Raw genomic sequence first — 20,212 nt, forward strand, 5'->3', positions numbered from 1 at the left:
TTCTCATAGTTTCTGAACAACCTAATTTGCTTCAAAAGGTCAATGTCACAGCTTTTGTTTATCTTGCATCTCCAACACTGCCCTGACAAAGCAAGAGAAAGAGGATTCATCTCAGTGTGGGCAGACACAGCACCACGTTAAGGCTCCCTGGGCTACATACATATGTCAGCTTTGAAGCAAATGAACTGGCTGAAGGCTGTCAGTTGTTCCAATCAACAAACATTTCTTCTTTCATCTCCCGCTAAGTTTTAAGAAACAAGAGATCTCTCTCTTAGCTTTAAAGTGTAATCTTTAGCGCATTAATTGGGAGGGACTTCACGATCCATTACAACAGGGGCAGAGCAGCTTGCTTAATGTCGCAGGACTCATTGCGGCGGGAAGTCTGCAGTTTCACAGAGAAAGTATTTTGCTTTATTACGAGAAATCTCTAGTCCTGATCCTCAAGACACACATTCCTTCAATTTCTTACTGTTTCTAGTGTATCCTGGTCAAGCTCTATGCTGCTATTACCACGTTTGTCTTCTTTCCCATACAATAGTGCCAAGTAATAAGAATTTAAAAACCAGTCTGAAATTCTCATACTTTGCATAATCTTCTTTCTCCTTGAGTTACAAATAAGGTATTGTATTCAATTAGACTCACAGCAGGTGAAAACCCCAATTAGTGAATCCATTTTCTTGGCTTTTTTTTCCCTACCTTACACCCACACACCACTTTTTTTTTCCTTGAACAATAAGGGGGAACTCTGAGTCATTCCTCAATTGAAAAGCAAATTAACCCTTTGATCTCCCAAATCAAACTATTACCCACTCAAGAACATCCAGAGGAAAACATGAGTGTTGAAAGATTAAAGGATTAAAGCCTATTGACTTTATAATTTGATTTTATTAAAAAAATACCTATTTAATTCTGCTTGCTGTCTCCAAATTCACAAGAGATTTTAGCAACTTTTGACCTTGAGATTATATTTTTTGCTGTACAATGCAAGTAATACCACTCTTATTCCAAATTGTTTTAAAACTATTAATAATTTATTATGAAATATAATTTGTTTGCAGTGTAAATGGTTACTGTCTTTGAATTTTTAACTGAAGTAAGTCTATATGCCATACTTAATTTTAAATCACTTATCTGACTAAAAAAACAGTCTTTTTCTGCAGAAAATAAAACAAGATTGCAGAACTAGCAGAATTTGAATTCCCCATGTTGCTTTTCTTATCCGAGGACCATTTAGTCAATTTGGGCACCTACACAGACAACTTAATCAGAAGAACAGTGTTTATTTCTTATACTTAATGCAGGACTGATCAAGGTGTCTTTCTCCTTACTATTTATCAGTTCCGGGTGCTTCAGGGGAAATCACAGCCCCCTAATAAAGGAGGGGTGATCTGCTTTCACTAACAGTGTCTTATTCGTAATTAAATACCAGCTGAGCACCTGAAAAGTCAGGATTTTCAAGTAGCATCAATGCACTGCTTGCTGTCCAAATGCTAATAGCATCTCCATGTCTGAAAATTCTCGTTTTCCCATCCTAATGCATTATTCTCAAAATTTTGTCACTTTTACATGAGGAAAGAGCAAAAGACAAAAAAAAAAAAAAAAAAAAAAAAAAAAAAACACCCCAATTTTAAAAATAGTAATACAAGCATAAAATAATTCTCAAATGCTATTGCTTGAGCATAAATCTTCTCTGGTTTTATGAAGGAGATCAGCATTAGTACCCCATGTTACAGAAAGATAAGAAAACAAAGGCAGAAATGAGTAGGAGAACTCATTTCTCAGTTGCCCAGAACTGGTTAGGAGGGCAAACCTAAGTTTGCTAGTAAGGTTGATGCTTAACGAGTCACCAAACTAAAGATATTTCTTTAGTTCTACTATCACTGAAAGTAAAGATAGAACATTTTCCTATTAACTAAGTTTTGTTCCTGTCATTCTGTGTGCAGGGCTCCTTGTAAGCATGGCTCTACTATTTCTCAGTTATCTGTGCAGTGGATTAGCACACACTAGCCTTGCGTATAAGAAGACATTGTGATGCCCTGCATTGGGCCTGCTAATCCGCTATGCTCTTTGAGCCTATTTTCTTTTCTTGGTATAAATAAATACTAAGAATCAGTTGGGATGGCACAATGACACTTTCCTGGATCATCTGTCTTAAATATGCTCCAAGGGCTGAAACCTCCAGGATTTCTTCTGTGTTCACCGATAGCCCTCTCAGACGAGCCAAGAAGAGAATACTGTTTTGGATAATGCTTTTTTTTTCTTTCTTCTTTTGTCTGCTTGAACATTACTTCTGAAAGCACATTAAAATACTGCAAATGCAATGCAGAAAATAGTTTTGAAGTTCTGCATTCATTTTCCCCAACACTACATTGTAAATTAAATACTAGGACATTCATTGCTATGTATAACCAGTTATTTGCACCATGTAAGAGCAGAGGAGGGAGCTTGCCATTTCCCAATCAGGGGGAAGCCCAGTTTGTGTCTTGCATAAATGGAGATGAGCAGGTGCTTCTTCTTCAACAGAGATTCTCCACAGCACCATAAAGCAGCTGTGTAATCACAGAATTCCAGAACCTTAGGGTTTGGAAGTGACCTCTGCAGATCATCTGGTCCAACTCCCCTGCAAGTTCCCTACATTAGGTTACAAGGCCTGTGATTTATATTGTGGAAATTAATCAAATTTATGTCACTCCTAGTCTACCATGTCCAAATTGCTCATTTACATTTCTACCCAAGGAACAATTGGATTTCAAAGCTTGATGGCTGGGATATTCTTGCATCAGACAGAGTAGGAAAAATGTTCGTAAATATGTATATGTATATTTCTGCAGTAAAAGTTGCAGAGCTTGTAACAATTTGATGCACAATATGGAAAGTACTATTGCACAGAATGTGTAATAGGATGACATGTACCTCTGCCCTCCTTCACAAATCTCCTTTGGTCTGAGATTGCTTTTAGTGTAGTAAAGACACCCATTAAAACAGAAGTTCCCATCACCCTGCAAGATGAGTGTTGCAGAGCCTTGGGAGCAGTGTGTGTGTGGCTTATGTTATACCAGGCTGTTGACAGAATATGAATGATATGACACCTATCATTTTAGGTATAATGAATACACATACAAAATTTATATTATTGAAATCTTGGAAAGGGTAACTGGGAGAGGGTAAAATTGCTTTTTAGCTGGAAGTGGCAACACAGGCAGCTTGCAGTAGCAAAGCATTTGTTCAGTCCAGTGCCAGGTGTAGTGCCCAGGTAAGGTTATGTGCACTGTTGGATGCAGGTGGCAGTACATCCTAATCCCACCAGTGTTATGAGTTTCTAAGGTAAGCACTTGGACATATCTCTTCTCTCCCCATCACATCCAGGCTGGATGTGGCTCTGGGCATCCTGGTCTAGTGGTTGGCAACTGTGTCCATGCAGGGGGGTTGAAACTAGATGATGATTGTAGTCCTTTTCAACCCAGGCCATTCTATGATTCTATGATGATTCCAAGAAAATGAAGAAAGCAGTACAACTCCTGCTCTTCTGGGATGGAAATGAACTGGAATGTGGAGAGTCACAAGAATGGGAAGATGAAGAAGCAAAATGCTGGCAAAATATTAGATAAATGAAAGTATTAAAAAAAACCCTCTGAAGCTTACTGAAAAGTTAACCAGAAAAACAAAGCAGAATGACATGCTAATCTTGACCATCCACAAATAAGACTTTAGAAATAATAATTATACCTTTTTAAGTCACTGGTTTGAGGAACCTGTATTGACAAAGTGGATGCCTATCATTTCAGTTCAGTTGTGAACAAATGAAAACTAATGAGGATAAATTAAACAAAAGGATGAAGGCAAACTCTATTTCTTACTCTCCTTTGCGTTCTCAGTTAGAAATAAATGACTGTCTTGTATCCTGGGGGATTAAAATAAGCAGGATTTCATAAACTCTCTTTCTCATTAAGTCTCTTTTCTCCTCCAAATCTTTCTTTCCACACATAAAATTCTGTGTTGTGAACACAGAAGCTGGCTTCCCAGATAATGAACTTTCCTGTTTCCTGTCAATGTATAGACTTCAGTTGCGAAAAGCTTTCCATCTTACTGGGCTCCATCACACAGAGACCAGAAAATGTGATGTGATACAGATCACCATGCATTCCTCATGACAGGACTGCTCACTAGCAGCTCCCTCATTCAAAGTCGCCCTCAGACAGCAAAGGAGAGGCCTGCATTCCTTTTACACTAATTTACTTTTTGCTTGCATTCCATAAAATATTTATTTTTGACATTATCATCGGGTCTGTTTTTATAACTAAAATCATACAAACAAAAAAGTTTTTCCTTCATTCATGACATTTTTCCATAAAGGTCCTATGTAAATATCATCTTGGAGAGAAAACATTCATTTTGTGGAAAAAAAAAAAAAGCCATGTAGATCACACTAAGAGATTACCTACTGGGATAATGCAATGGTAAAACTGCACTTAAGTAAGCAAAGAGGACAGTGAAAATCTATTGCATTTTATGACAGCTGCAAGCAGGCAAGTTTCCAATCAGACCACTAACCAGGCAAACATTACAGCTTTGAATTACTGCATGGATTTTTTTGTGTCTGTATTTCAGCTTTAGATGTCTTGCAGCATTCTCATACGTCGTGTAACATCTGTTGCTTTAAAATATACTTTGAACCTGTCATAACTACCATGTCATTTACTCAATGATCATAATGTAATATACATAACATTTTAATGTATTATTCTAACAACAAGAGGCACTGCCTATCTTTTACATACACACTAGGCTTTTCCAGCCTCTTCCTAAGCATGTTGATGTTGCTGACCTTAGCAGATACAAGAAGGTCAAGAGCTGTTCCTAACTTTTTCCTAGGGACCACACAGAGCCCCGATGTGAGAAAGGGACAACTCTCTCTCCTTGTTAATCAAACTTGGGTTGATTTTATTTCCAGACCAGAAAGGCTTTACCTACATAAGCAAAGCTCACTTTTCCTGAGTGGCATGACTGCTTTGCTCTCTATTCCTAAAAGTCCATTGTGGGTTAAGAAATCAAGGGAAAGCATAGCACTGCACTGGAGGAAAAGCTAACCTACAGAAGCTGATGGAAGGTGAGAGCAGATCCATCTAACAAGCCTCACCAGTAAATCCATCCAGACCTACTTCTTCATCTGATCCAGGTGATGCTTCACAGGGTTTATCTGCATAGAAATGCAGCTTCAGATTAAAGTTGTGCAACTACTCACAAACTGAGTCAAACTTTCAAGCAGCAGAAAAGTAAAAGCTTCTCATCTGACATTTTTGTAATGAAAACTTTTAAGTTTCTTCCCAAAACAATAATCTGTGACAAAATGTACTTCTATTTAATTCAGTTTGACTGCAACATGGGGCAATTGTTCATACAGCTCTGACAGTGTATGCTCTCTCTAATGGCAGCTAGCAATACTCTCATCTTGTCCATGCCAAAGAGTGAAAATTAATGTCTCTATATATGCTCATTTGAAACAAGCATGCATATACAGACCTCTGTCAGCAAGTACTTCAGAGACAGATGAGTGAGCATCAGCCACTGTGGAGCCATGTCCTAGGTCACAGACATTTGCTTATCCTAATTGAATCTAAATGTATGTTAGCACTTAAATACTACAGTAAAGACAGATACAGAGAAATTTTCAAGTAAGATGAAGATTTTTTCATAGAATTCTAGAATAGTTTGGACTGGGAGAGGCCTTATAGGTCATCTAGTTCCAACTGCCATGACATGGAGGGTTAGATATTCCTTAGCTAAAAGTAAGAAAAGTTTTAGTCCTCTCAGCTTTTGTACATAGGTATCTTTGTGTAGCTCATTACAACATGTGAGTTGGCAGTTAAAGCAGGACACAATCCTATGGCTGCTATCTGATGATAGGATATAAGTCTTGCTTGACTGTATTTCACAGTTCAAACTAGATGTTTAATGATAAGAATGCATTTAATACAACTCAATGACTTTGTATACTTAAGTATTTTTTAAGTTTGAATTCAGAAAAACTTCTCAAAAGGCTTCCAATAAACTGTGATTTCATCAGCATACCTTCATGCCTTTCTCTGATCTCTGTTATCAAATACAAATTGGAGTCTCTTAGTGAACAAATAAGCCTGCAAAAGAAAGATTCCTTTTCAAGCAAAGAAGCCAAATTAGCCATGGAAAGACTTGCATTAACAATCAGAGATACCTTGTCTACACAAATGAAAGAGCCTTGATCCATATGACCAAAGGAACACAGATGACCTTCAGGATCTACAGTAATCTACTATCAAGTCAAAGAGAACACTGACTTCATGGAGCTCAAAATTAGCCAAAATACATTAATTCTCTCTGTACTGAACATTATCCTCATTGAGCCAATTAAACAAATTAGTAATATGGATTTGGAACTATTTTCTTCTCTTTAAGAAACAAAAGTGACATCTAAATCCTGAATATTTTGTACAGTCATAAAATATGAAGAAGAAAAACCTTCTTTATGATCTGTATTAACATGCTTAGACCCCTGTAGCTAAACTTAAGGGAACTATCCCTTGAATAAGTCAACCTATAATTCCACCATATCATCTTCAGTTTTTTCTAAAATAGTCCAGACTTAAATAAAAACCTTTTTTGCTAGGCCTAAGCTCAGTAGTCTGTCTTCATCATCTTCTTCACCACTTATTACACAATGCCAGATTACTTTAAAAGTTCAGATTACTTAACTTCATACCTCTGTCAGAAACTCACAACAGTTTTTCTTACTTCCATCTCAAGTAAAATAATGTATTACACTTAGCTAAAAATTTTCCATGTCTATATATGGAGAAAATCTAAATCATTGGTGTATTTCATACTGTCTGCCCGGACTACTGCAATCCTTTATGCTAGCATTAATTATAATTATGCTAGCATACATAACACAACACACTGCGTAGAAGGCAATCTTCTGAATGTCTTCAGGTCAGAAAGAAGGATCACCTGAATTCACACTTCCTGTCGTAGAAAACATTACAACTGTTTGAACATTCATTCTTAATTCATTCATGATCGTAGAATAACAGAATGGCCTTGGGTTGAAAAGGACCACAGTGATCATCTAGTTTTACCCCACAGCCACAGGCAGGGTCGCCAACTTCTAGACCAGGCTGCCCAGAGCCACATCCAGCCTGGCCTTGAATGCCTCCAGGGATGGGGCATCTACAGCCTCCTTGGGCAACCTGTTCCAGTGCATCACCACCATCTGTGTGAAAAACTTCCTCCTAATCTCTAACCTAAACCTCCCCTGTCTTAGTTTAAAACCATTCTCCCTTGCCCTGTCAGTATCCCCTCGTAAAAAGCCATTCCCCCTCCCTTTTATACACTCCCTTCAAGTACTGGAAGGCCACAATGATCTCTCCCTGGAGCCTTCTCCTATCTAAACAAGCACAGTTCCTTCAACCTTTCCTCACAGGAGAGGTGCTCCAGCCCTCTGATCGTCTTAGTGGCCTTCCTCTGAATAACAAAATCAGTCTGTCATATTAAGGAAGTATTATGTTTTTTGCTCTTTTGTTTTGGTTTGGTTTTTAATCATCATTGTTCTCTTGAAGTAAATCATTTCCCTTTAGTTACTATCAACAGCTCTAGCTTGTGGTTGCCAGCTTTACAACGAAATGTGATTTTGCTAGCAATTATCACCACTTAGTTAATGTCTTCACATTAAAATGCATCAGATCAGGGAAAGTAAAACAAAGATGTTAACTTTATCTTCTACATAAACACATGAAGATGTGATGTCTAGATATCTTGAACTGTAGTAATGAAAGTTATTTTTTCTTACAAATATTGCACGTTTTTTATCAGTAATCAAAAATGAATCCCTTGTTACTTTTCCATAGTTTTGTTGCTGCAGTTGGTCTTATTTCTCATTCTTAAAATTCTGTGTTCATTATTTCTCAAATTATAATCCTTCCACCCAGTTCCTTCAATTTGTTCTGTTTTTAGGGTAACTAACAGAGCAAATAATTTATTAAGGGTAAAAATAATTTTGCAAAGATTTATTGAGGCTGATAGCCTAAGAACTTTGCCAAATGGAGCCCAAGCAGAGAGTAAAGGATTAGACCCTATCTAATCCACTAGTTTATCAAATCATTGTATTTAATACTGAACTAAAATCTTTGGAGACTTATTTTTAGCAGCTTGCCATACTGCTTATTCATTTGGCTTTATTCTAAGAATTACAATTTGAAGTCAAAGAGGAGACAAATTTCTTGTTCTTGTGATAAAGATATCATCACTAAAAGGCTTCTAACCTTACACAACTAAATACAACTAAATACCATTTTTTTTGACTCTGTGTAATATTCTTTTGGTTTTCTTTTTCTGGTAAGTTCTCTAGTAAACATTACATTTTACTGGAAGCTAGCATTTAATTTAAAACGTTAACAGGGATTAAATGCAATGAAATCAATCATTTGGTGATGATAGTGCACTCCATTTGGTAAGGATGAAGAAAGTGATTTGTTTTGATAGCTGTTTCCATGTTAACTTTGTTCAAGATGCTTGCTAGTAATTTGAAGAAAAATAAAGCCAGTGGCACCACGTTTACACTGGCATTTAATCGAATGATTAAGTCTATGAAACAGGCGAGAATGATCTGCTCTCTAAATCTGACAGTAATTTGGTTATGTAGACTTTCTGGTGGCACATTCTTTTACATCTACACTGCATGTAGATCAATGTATGTCTGCCACGAGAGTAACAGTCAAGTCCATGTCTGAATTTCACACAGTGGCTCTTTTTTTTGCTGAAAGCTGGACCGCTCCCAAGCCAAGTAGCCATGGTACTGCTCTGCTTCCTGGTTAGTACTACTGTGGACCTAAGGCATGATATATTCTTCTCAAATGGTTTCACTCGCTTTAGTAGTAGTTGTGGCCTGAAAGAGCAGTAACTTTATGAAACTAGTCTGACTTGTTCCTGCAGAATAAATTCATCATGTTCAATGGCCAAAAATATCTCCTTCCACTGGGGGAGCGAGGAGGGTTCTAGAACAAACCCATGTGATTTTAATGCCACGCAGCACAACATAGGCATGAGAATTTTGTTGGTCCAGATGCCCTAGTTTTCATGATCACCCCACCACAGCAATCAGGTGGTAAGCAAATTAATTATCTTTAGGTATTCACTTCTATCCAGAAATGACTTGACTAAAGAACTGACTCATGGTCAATGAGGTCAATTACAATTATGAAATCGTGTTCCCTTTTTAAGACTGCTGCATGATCTATGTGCAATTTCCAATGTTTGAAGCAGTCAAACTGTTTAAGGAAAAACAAAAAACAACTGCTATTTTCATTCCAAAACTTTGTAAGCTGGTGCATTTGTTGACAGTTTACTGAATTCAAAAAGCACTGCCAGCACACAACAGCAGAGAATCTGGACTCTGATTGCATTTCTTTCTGAAACTTTCATTTTATACAAATGAATGCTCTTGGTAGAACTTTTATAAAAGAAACTGGCAAAAGGTAGGACACAGAAAGAATACTCGCTTGCTCTTTTGGACCTGTGTATAGAGTAAAGGATTTCACCTCCTATGTGAACTGCAAAAGATAATAGCGTGCATTAACAATCCTGTAAGGCCTTTTAGTATATCTCTTAGTACATGCTGAGCTGAATTTTACCTCTAAACAAAATTTGGCTCAATTCCACAGTAGGTAAAGGTTGTTCTGACATTGCCAGACTATACCATTCTCTGACTTAAACAATTGGGTGTATTTTTAATTTCACAGATTTTGTTGTTCCTAGGTGAGCATGGTTTATATTAATTAATTCCAGTCACCAATCTCAACATTTAAAAAGACAGTTCTTGTTTACTTAATTGCAGTCATAATGCTGAAATTGTATTTCTATCCTGCACTTCTGTGTAATTTGCAATTAAGTGGGTAATTCAAAACTACATACAGAATAATTAATCCTAGCTGCATTTTCCATCAGTCAGTGTCATAACCCAAAGGATCACTTGGTCAGTCTCTTACACGCTGTAAAGTAGAAAAAGTAAACGAATAAAGAATTGCTACAACTTTTGCTGGCACATGAATAGGATAAAGGTGTATACAGAGGCAGTGGGTACACTGTAATACTTCCACCTGGCATATCATCTGTCTACTGCTGGATATGTTGAAATAAATAAATGATCAAAAAATAATCTTATTAAAAAAAAAAAGGTCAACAAAGTCAGGATGATTTTGGAAATGAAATCAGGCTTTGCAACACAAGTGATATGAAAGGTGAAATATGATTAAAATGCAGAATCTTATTTATTATACATTAGGTAGATCAAAGCTTTGCAGTGACAACAAGGCAGTGACTAGATGTTGCCACCTGTTTGATCTCACTTGCAATGGAAGTCTGTTAGGTGAAGCTGTATTAAAGACTGGCACTGTGGGTGACACTTATGAATAGCTTACATTAAAACACCAAGATTATTCTTATTTTGCTGGGCAGATTTACTTATTATTCACCAATAGAAATGATACTTTTTTAACAAATACAAAAACAGAAATTCTTTTTAATTCAGGAAAGTTTCTGAACCAACTGTCAGAAACTAAGGGTGAATTCTCTCACTGAGACACATCACCTACTTCTTTGACACAGTGGCAAAAAGGCCTGAAGAGTGTAAAATTAAAATACATTTCCACTGTGGTTTTGGAGAGAATGCTGAGCCTTGCAGCAGGCTGAACTCAGAGAGGAGAGACTGTGGCAAGCAAATTATCTAGGGAAATAAAATTTGGAAAGCAGGGCAGGAAGCAGCTTTTTGAAATATTTTAGATTTTTTTTTTTCCTCTTTTGTTTAACTTATCTAAAAAAGGAAAGCTGCGATTTAAGGAAAGTGTGTTGGTGTTAATGTATAATCATTATTGAGAGAATCCAGCAGAGAGAACTCAGGAAAGCTGAAACAATGCAAGATGCAACAAGACAAGAAAAGGCAAGGCAGCAATGATCTGTGTCAGTGTCCTTACAACTTGCTGCAGAACTGACAAGATGGATGCACAGAACTTGCATGGAGAGGCCAGGGCAACACTAGAATCTCAGGACTTTAAGTGAATATTGGGAGGAAATAAACTTAGATACAATCGACAGAAAAAGGAGGAGTGAGCAAAGATTCAGAAATTCCCATTTAAAAATTGAGCAGAAATTTAATTTGGCTTTATAATACCTGGAAAAAGTTGGTAAATACTTTAGAACCACATATGCCAAAGGAGAATAGTCTGGGACGTCTCTGGGTGTTATAAATACGTGCACCAAATACACTGACCAAAGCTAATGTTAGGGACCAATATAGGAGAAGGGAAATGCACTGCCTGACTCCTTTCAAACATGATGACTACTGGGGGACTACACAATGTGTGCATACCATAGGCGAGCTTAATAAAGGATTCACACCGACAGGCTCTTTTCCACTCCTTATTTCTAGAACTGTGGACAAATGCCCCAGAGCAAAATACTGATAAGACTACTGCACTTGATTTACTCGAGAGAAAACTGTACAGATACAGATTTACGTTTTGCCAGCAGCAAATATTTATTCTACAGTACTTTGGGCAGTGATGTGAGAAACTATGATACGCAAGAGGAAATGCTGAGAGCCAGATTCTGATCTCTTTTATGCTTCTAAGAGTAAGAGGTAACTTTGCTGAAATCAATGAGCATATCTTTCAATTCAAGCAAGGTGCTTTTGGCATGGAACTTAAACTTGATTTCCAAACTTCTCACACTTAAGTCTGACAGGAGCCTAATAAGACTCCACCATAACTCAGCACGTTCTTCTGCTCATTTCAGGTTGCTAGAGTGCAAATAAATGTTTGTTTCTTCCTCCAATTGTAATCAAGAGAAGAAATCATAGCATCTGCAAGCAAACTCTAATATGCTGTGGCCCTAACGGTATGGTTTTCATTACTTTTGTGTCATAGCAGAGTTAAAATAGCGCAAAAGCAGATGAACCAGTAATGTGCAGGTCAAATGGTCAAATATGAAGAGATGGAGTACTGTCTCCAATTAATATCTGCTAAGTGTTTTACATTGTGTAGTAATATTACAGCAGTATTAAAAGAATAAGCACTTTCACTAACAGGCAGCAATTAAAAGAAAAAATGAAGCTGAGTGCACCTATGTCCAAAAAGACAATCTCTTGGTGCCTACAATCTCATTTATGCCTACAGTGATGGTTTATGTCAAAATACCTCAGCTCAAAAGGCAGAAGTTCAAATCAGTATTTAAAATTGTGGTGAGATCATGCATAAAAGACTTTTGGGAGTCAGATTTTTAACCTTTCAATTTCAGGTGCCACTTCACTAAGCTGAAGTATAGGGATGAAATATGCTCTTTGACAACTGGGTTCAACTGACTAAAATGCTCTCAATGGCAGTAATTAGAATGAAATTTCCTTCTAAAAACTGAAGTAAGATTTCAAGATACCTTTATTCCAGAACTTGTTTTTGTTTGGTTGGGTTTTATTCCTACACTCATTGATGTTTCCAGTTTCCACTACAAATTCACGTTATGCTCAGGAAAACAGCCACGAACTACTTACTTCCATTCTCCAGGATTTCCAGAAGTTGAAGCTGAGTATGATTTTGAAGATCAATATGTGAAACAGAAAACTGAGAATATTTGCTTATTTATGCTTCCAGAGTTCAGCGTTTAGAAGGGAAATCCACGGATAGTACAGCATATCTGAAATCCATACTCATGGAACAGTATCTATGATTCTGTGAACCTACAATTCCATGATTCTGTGATCTCATTATGTAGAGCAAAATTAGAAATATCTTTAATGAAGAGCAGCTTCAGTAGCTTTTTCAAGGATGCACTTAGGTAAATAGAAGATACATGCCTATATTTTCAGAAACACAGTTTACTCATTTTTATAAGCAAGAAACTGCCAATTTCCTCTCATTTGCCACAACACCACACAAGAGTCTGACTCTGAATTTAAGTAGTCTAGAATGAAATATAGTAATCTGTCACTGATCATTCCCAGACATGGTCTCTCTCTGCCTGTAATTATTACAATAAACAAGGCTGTAAAATCCTTGCACTTCAGGTCAATCTTTCTAATGACATTATAGTTGAGTGTTTGCAAAGAGGTTATAATTTAAAAAGATCTCCCAAGATGATTTTTTAAAATGTAGGTTACTTGTTTGATGGTTAAAAGATTCAGCATTGCAAGAAACCATGACTGAACTTATCCAACTCAGTCAGATTTATAAAGAAGCTTGCTTAGAGAGAACACTGAGCTCTAAATGAAGACTGAATCATAGGTTCAGTGAAAATTATTCAGTTTTTACAATGCTCCACTTCACCACTGAGCGTATCTAAGATTAAATGGCAAAATTTTGCAAAATATTACAGTTCAGTAAGTATATATCTTCACTGCAATAGGACATGGAAATTTAAGAGAGGAAATGAACTTTCTGATCTCCCAGAAAGCATCTGACAAGTAGTGAAGAAGGAAAAAAGTAGAGAGAATCGGCAAAGGTGAAAAATTAACTTGACCTAGCAAGAAGGTGCTTGTGTAAAAGAAAGACAGTAAGTAGTGGAGCAAATGAAGCTGTATGTATGTTTCAGGATGTCTGAGTATGGCAACCCCCTTCTATGTAAAGTCCTCTGAGTACCAAACACTGAACATCCTTGGTTAACCCACCATGGGCAACTAGTAGTTACCCTGCGAGCAGTTTCCTCAGGTGTATTCACCACTTTTAAAGGTGTTCCATTTCTGCAGGTCCCACAAGCTGACAAGGCTACAAAGGCATATATTAGCAAACCAATCACTGTATGAAAATGCGTCCCATTTTACTAAAATGTAGGAATATTTTAAATGGAATGGATTATACCCCCTAGCTTTTGCAGTGCAGAGAAGTGTGTTTACTTGTTAAAGACTGTTCTCTGCAAAAATCTGCAAAAGGAAGTTCTTTAAGAAGAAAAAAGAAAAAACCTTCCTGTGCCAAATTAAAACCCAGAGACATAATGCTAGAGAACATTTAGTTACTTCTAATCTGTGCTTGTTACTGATGAGCCAAGATGCAGCAAATTAAAACAGCAGTTCTTCTACTGACCTCACTCTGTTCATCGTCTACTTTCTTTAATGTCTTTCCCTTGCTTCTCTTTTCTGACTCCTTTCTCTCTATCCACAAAATATTTGTTTCTATAGTCCAACTGTTGTTTCTCCTGTAGGGATTGCAGTGCTCTTCCTTAAACAAGACGTATGACAACAGAATGCCTCAGGGAACATCGAGGAGACGTGGCACTAACCAGTTTCTCAAAGTGCAAAATACTGCCGCAGCAGGCTAACAGACATGGCCTCAGACCACAGAGGACATCAGAGTACACTCATGACCTATCCTGGTCTCCCTTAAGGGGAGAACCTTTCTCTCCCCTTCTAAACTGTGTGAGACAAGTTCATACTGGAATGCTGTTTCACTAGGGGTGATGTATGTACTTACATTTCAGTTCCTGTGAGGAAAGAAAAAAAGATATAGAAACAGCACAGTTTAAACACCAAAACAGCACAGAGCAGATGCACACTCCACTGAATGGGGCACTGCCCATGTTTCACCGTGCATGCATCTTTTACAGATTCTCAGAAGAATCTGTTTCTTAGTACAGATTCTTGAGTAGAAATGACAGACTTCATATAAAACTGCCCTGTTCAGCAGCAGGCTGGCAATGAATAAACGTTGCTCGGGAGGCTAGACATACACAGCTGTAGAGATCATGAAATTCAGCTTCTGTTGTGCAAAATAAATACCTCAAAAAACTGGGAAATTCTAGACAAAGGGCCTTCAAATGAATATAAGAATTTTACCTGGAATATGTGAGTTTTGAGTGCCTTTGCTATTTATGAATGACAAGTAAAGAAAATCTTTTTTTGGAAACAAAAGCACAACAAAACATTTGCTGTTGCCCTGAATACTAATGATGGAAGACTGTTGCTATGGTGATGCTAATTTTAACGCTCTTGCCTGTGGACTTCATATGAACTGCCCGTTTTAACTTTTGCAAATGTCATTTACAAAATGAAAACCCATTAATGACTGGCGAGGGCACAATGTTCCACTTTAATTAGAATAATAAGGAATGCTGATGCACAAAGTACAGGTTTGTGAATTGCTACAAAGCCCACACTGTCAAAATTAATTACCACTGATGAGGATTTTATTCTTTTTCTTTTTTTTTTTCTCCTGAAGGAAGCTTTAGAATAAGACAAGCATAGCTTGACTTGGAAATGAAAGCAGGCTTTCCTTTTAATATCAAGGTAGAATAAAGAAGTTTGCAAGACCAATAGGATACAAAAAGGGTACAGCACAGCTTAGAATTGTGACTGAGCCAAACCAGTAAGCAAGCACTCTTTTCAGTAATGGGAACAAGTGCCAATGCTCCTGGGAAAAATAAAGTATTTTTCAGAGAAGTAACTGTTCTCAAAACCAGTCAGGATTTGGAAAATTGAGTTTGGATTTTTAGAGAGTTTAAAAGTACAAGTTGAGGACAAGTAAATGCATGTGTGCTACAGTATGATTCTGATTTGTGTTGGTGAGTTATTGTGGTAACTTGCTCATTGCCAAGTGCTGTGCCAAACAGATGATGTTTAGGAAAAAAAAAAACATACACAACAGTGGTAATCTCTTTTGTCATGCCCAAATCATGAGCATACACTTCTCGTGAGAGGGGAAAAAAGCTGCAACTACCATTTCTGTTTCTGGGGAAATGTCTGAGAATGTAAAGTAGTTACTATGTTGATGAGGGCATTTCAGTAGGACTGACTGCAATGAGGAAAGCGTACTGCAACGAAAATCATCACAGGCAGCTGCTGAGAGTACGTTATTCAAACTAATTGTTATTATTAAATATCTCCATTGTACGTAGCACCGCCTAGAGAACTGAATTTAGAGTTGAGATCCATTGTATTGCATGCTGTATGAATATAAAGAAAACTTTCTTTTGTGAAGAACAGAGCCGTGAAGAGCTTCACCTTTAGGCTAAGGCCCAGTTTCAGTGCTAGATTGCTGGAAATGGGGCCGGTGTGATAAGGAACAGCTGCTAAAATAGTTACATAAATTCCCATTTCTGACAGCTTCTGTTTCGGTGAATAATCAAAAACTTTCTTCTGGCAGCACTGGTATGGAATTCACTCTCAGTTTACCGATGCTCTTTAGCTCTGGTTTAAAATGAGTTGGTCAGTTCTGCCATTGATTTTTTGGCTATCATAAAAGCTACTGATCCTGCATACAATTAAGTACTCAGGTATGCTCAAATTTGTTTGCGTTACTCAGAAGACAAGTACAAGAAAAAATACAGTTTGCTGAGAATGGATGTGTCTACTGAATCTGTTCTCAAGCGTAAGCTTTCTTGCTAGGAGTGCATTTAGTCAGGACTTGTTTTCCTCTTGCTGCTCAGAGGAATAACGGGACAGGTACTGAAGAGCATTCTCATCAAAGACCTTCTGCAAGCATCCAGCACTTGTCTCAATGGGGCATTATGTTGGAAATGTGAATGTCCACAACTGGTTATAATTTTTGCTGATATTCACCAATATGCTTGGTGTGCAACCATATGTAATGTGCTGGACAGCCATAACGCCTCCCACTATTTTTGAGTTGATGGGCTCAAGCCTGATTTGTATTTTTGCAACACCTTGTCCAACAGTATGTTATTTCAGAACAAGAAGGGACAGAGACACCCTATTCTACTCAGGAAATGCTGTAGCACTGGCTGGAATTTGGAGGGAGCCAGATGCAAACAGCATTTAACAAAGAGGAAACCAGTGTGTGTTAACAAACTGACACTGTAAACTAAGTTGGGCAACTTCCCAATACTGTGAGGCTACAAAGCTTTAGCTTAATGGAATTTATCTGAAATAGAGAGAAGCATCTGAGACAAATGTCTCCCATGAAATGGCTACTAACCATTCTTAGGAAGACAGGAGAGATGTTTCTGGCAATGTCAGTCCCTCCAGCACTGACGTGCAAAGAATTGAAACGACTTCAAGATAATCAAGCTTGACAGTGTTGGTGATCTAGACTACATCAGTCTCCATCAAGACGGGATAGACATCTGGGAAAGAAAGAAGTATTTCTGATGCTGTTTACACTTCTCTGTTAATCCAGGTGAACAGACAGAATGTGGAAAATGCCTGCCTTTTGTGCAGAGGTACAGCAAAGTGGATACTCCAAAGCACGCTCCGAGGTTAGGTGATGGAGAGGGAAACAGTGCCACAAAAAATGTCACAGTTTGTATTCCATATTTTGTCATATAAGCAGCAAAATACTCTGGGCTATTCTAATTCATCTTATGAGCATTGTTAATCCAGTGAACATAGTGATTTTAAAGGAGTAAGTAATGGCTGAGTCTGGAGTAGATGATTGCTCATCTGAGTGACTGAGTAACAGCTAAAAATTTTTCTGAGGAGTATGTCCATTTTAAACAGAAATCAGAAAAAATACACTTATTTGGTGCCAGAAAAGAAAATAAAATATTTAAAGGGTAAGCAACACTAAATGTCTAAGTAGGCATAAAATGCACCGAGGGGGCCTAAAGGATAGCTGACAGAGAAAGTAAAACATTGTGTAAAATAACTAAAAGAAACTTCTACAGAGAAGCTTAGATATTTAAGAAAACCCATCTAGTTTGGTCTTTTTGAGGTTAGCTATTCAATGGGGCATGCCATAAAAGAAACAAAACAAACAAACAAACAAAAAGCCAGTAATTAACGAGTTGCCTGTAGAAGTTACCAGCACAACTAAATGAAATGAAATGACATGAAATGAAACACGGTTGCTATTAAGATGTGCACAAGTACTGAAGACTGAAAACAGTGCTAAGAGAAAGTAAGATAAAGAGGGTGATGGGCTGGAGGCAGACAACCAGTGGGAGGACAGACTCTGAAAAGAGTTCATTAGAAGGCAAGGGAAAGATGCAGAAAAAGTGAAGGGTAAATTATTACAAGGGAAATCCTGAAAACAAGCCAAGAGAAAACAAAAAGGACAGTGGGAAGATGGTTTGCTCATAGTGGTGGAATGACCTAGAAGAATGTGAACACTGAAAAGATTCTTGGAGCTAGGCAACAGGAAACTGTTAGTGACCTCGTAAAGAGCTGTTTTAATGGAAAAAAAGGACTACGGAAGCTAGAAAAGACTGGGCAGGAAGAAAAACATGGACTAGCAATAGACACAAATTCCGGGAAAAAAGAGGGCAATGTTCTGGATGTTGAACAGTATCAGAAGAGAGATTAGTTTTATCAAGGACAGTGCTACAGATTTTCATGTAAATAAAGAAGCAGCAGATAAACTTCAAAGAAAATATTTAAAAAAATAAAAATAAGAAGTCTTAAGATATTTTTACATTCTTCTGGTGTCTAAAGGGCTGTAAACATTAAGCAAATAGACTTGTTCTCTAACACTCAGATTTTTGATGTCTGAACTGTCATTTCTTCCAATTTCTTTTTTTGAAATATACTGCCTATAAATGATCAAGAAACTTGCTATGACCTCAAAGGAAACTTGCTTCACGCAAGAATCTTCTCTTTCAACCAAGCAATGATTTCCCTCACTGGTACAAGTCTATAGCCCTGAGTTTTTACTGCTGTACATTAGTACATTTGACAAACATGTTTTCCTTTGTTGTGGACAGCTCATATGTTCAACCATCATTGGTTCGACATTTTCTTTTTTTCTTTTTTTTTTTTTTCTTTTAATATCATTTTTTCCTTTTGCTAATCTCTAAATAGAAAATAAAACAACAATGAATTTGAAGATCATTCAGCTGGATAGGCTGATAGAAATTTAGTTCAGGAATACTTCAGGATAAAGATATAGCTTAAGATAAAGTTATAGTATAAAGATATTGAAACAACAAAGCATGGAGCTTGCTAATGTGCTTTTCCATCAGCTCTGAAAGTACTGAATATGACTGTCACTTAGAGCCTGCTTTTGTGAGTGTGTGTGCTTCACATCAAAGAAAATTGTTAAAATCACCAAGTTTTTATTTACAAAATATAAAATATAAATGCAAGCTCTCAACTGATCAAGAATGTTATTGTGGACTTCAGGTTTTTCTTTTTAATGTGTTTAATTTCAGAATGAATTTTTAATGAACTTGAATTCTTACAACTGAGTATCAGTCCTGCCTTGTGAAAGCAAACTTCTAATGATTACTTTTTTATAGTCAAGATTCTGCAAAACATGACAATAAAAATAATTGAACATGGCTGCTATAGCTAAAAGCTGATAAATACATGGAAAAATGTTTCACATTAGAACTGAAGTTTCTCATTTTCTAATGAAATTTCTTTTCAGTGATACTGGATACTGCAACATGACTGCAGCTTGTGATAAAATGGTAACAAAACTAAATGAAATGCAAATTAATGACATCCAAAACCATAATGAAGATGTAAGAGAGCCTACAATAAGTGTAGGCTTGCGTATTTCAGAACTTTTAAAAGTTTATCTGTTTAATCATACTTATCAAAGTCAAGGCATGATTTATAGAGTCCAGGCATTCCTAGCAAACATTGTTAAAAAACCCTTAGTTGATACAAATCTTACTTTCAACACTTTTCAGATTGTTCCTTAACTGATTGGGCAGAGGTAGGCTAAGGATGCATATATGTGCATTTAATGTATTATTTTAACCTTGAAGATTCCTAAAAAAATTTCATTTTTAAACCTCTAATCAAGTTTTAATTGATGAAAAATCTGCCTATGAGTTTGCTCCATATTTTTATTATTTATATGGTTATAGCTGAAACTGAATTATACACAAGGTTCCCGAGATACATTTATAGTCCTCTCTCTGGCTGCAGTCCCTTTACTGCTGCTGTTGCTGTTAGTACCTAGAGCAGCCGCACTTGCTCTAACTTTTTGAGTGTTTTATAAAAGATGGGTAGGTAAGGTCAGCCAACAAAGTTTCCATCGATAAAGCCCTAACAATAAATGCAATTAAGCAGGCTTAAATTGAAGATGAAATAATAGATAAAAATCTCCGATCTGGGAGGACATATAAAGCTTCTGATTTTCTAATGAAGGTGCAGCTATCCTGTGTTTCAACATGCATGTCACATTCTTTATAATGTTAAAATATGTATTAGTTTATATATATCACCTTATAGCACCACCAGGATGGCAGATGTCAGATTAGAAAATACTGGCTGGAATGAAAGCTTATTTTAGTGTTT

The 20,212-nt window shown here is 37.0% G+C and overlaps 1 protein-coding gene across 19 annotated transcripts in view; it reads right to left on the bottom strand.

The window, feature by feature from the left end:
• The window catches only part of DMD (dystrophin), a 1,043,395-nt gene that overhangs the window by 83,746 nt on the left and 939,437 nt on the right, over window positions 1-20,212 (bottom strand). The gene's annotated exons all lie outside the window — the stretch shown is intronic.

This window comes from Tympanuchus pallidicinctus, unplaced genomic scaffold (genome assembly GCF_026119805.1).
Source record: "Tympanuchus pallidicinctus isolate F22 unplaced genomic scaffold, pur_lepc_1.0 scaffold14, whole genome shotgun sequence".
In the NCBI taxonomy this organism is placed as follows: domain Eukaryota; kingdom Metazoa; phylum Chordata; class Aves; order Galliformes; family Phasianidae; genus Tympanuchus; species Tympanuchus pallidicinctus.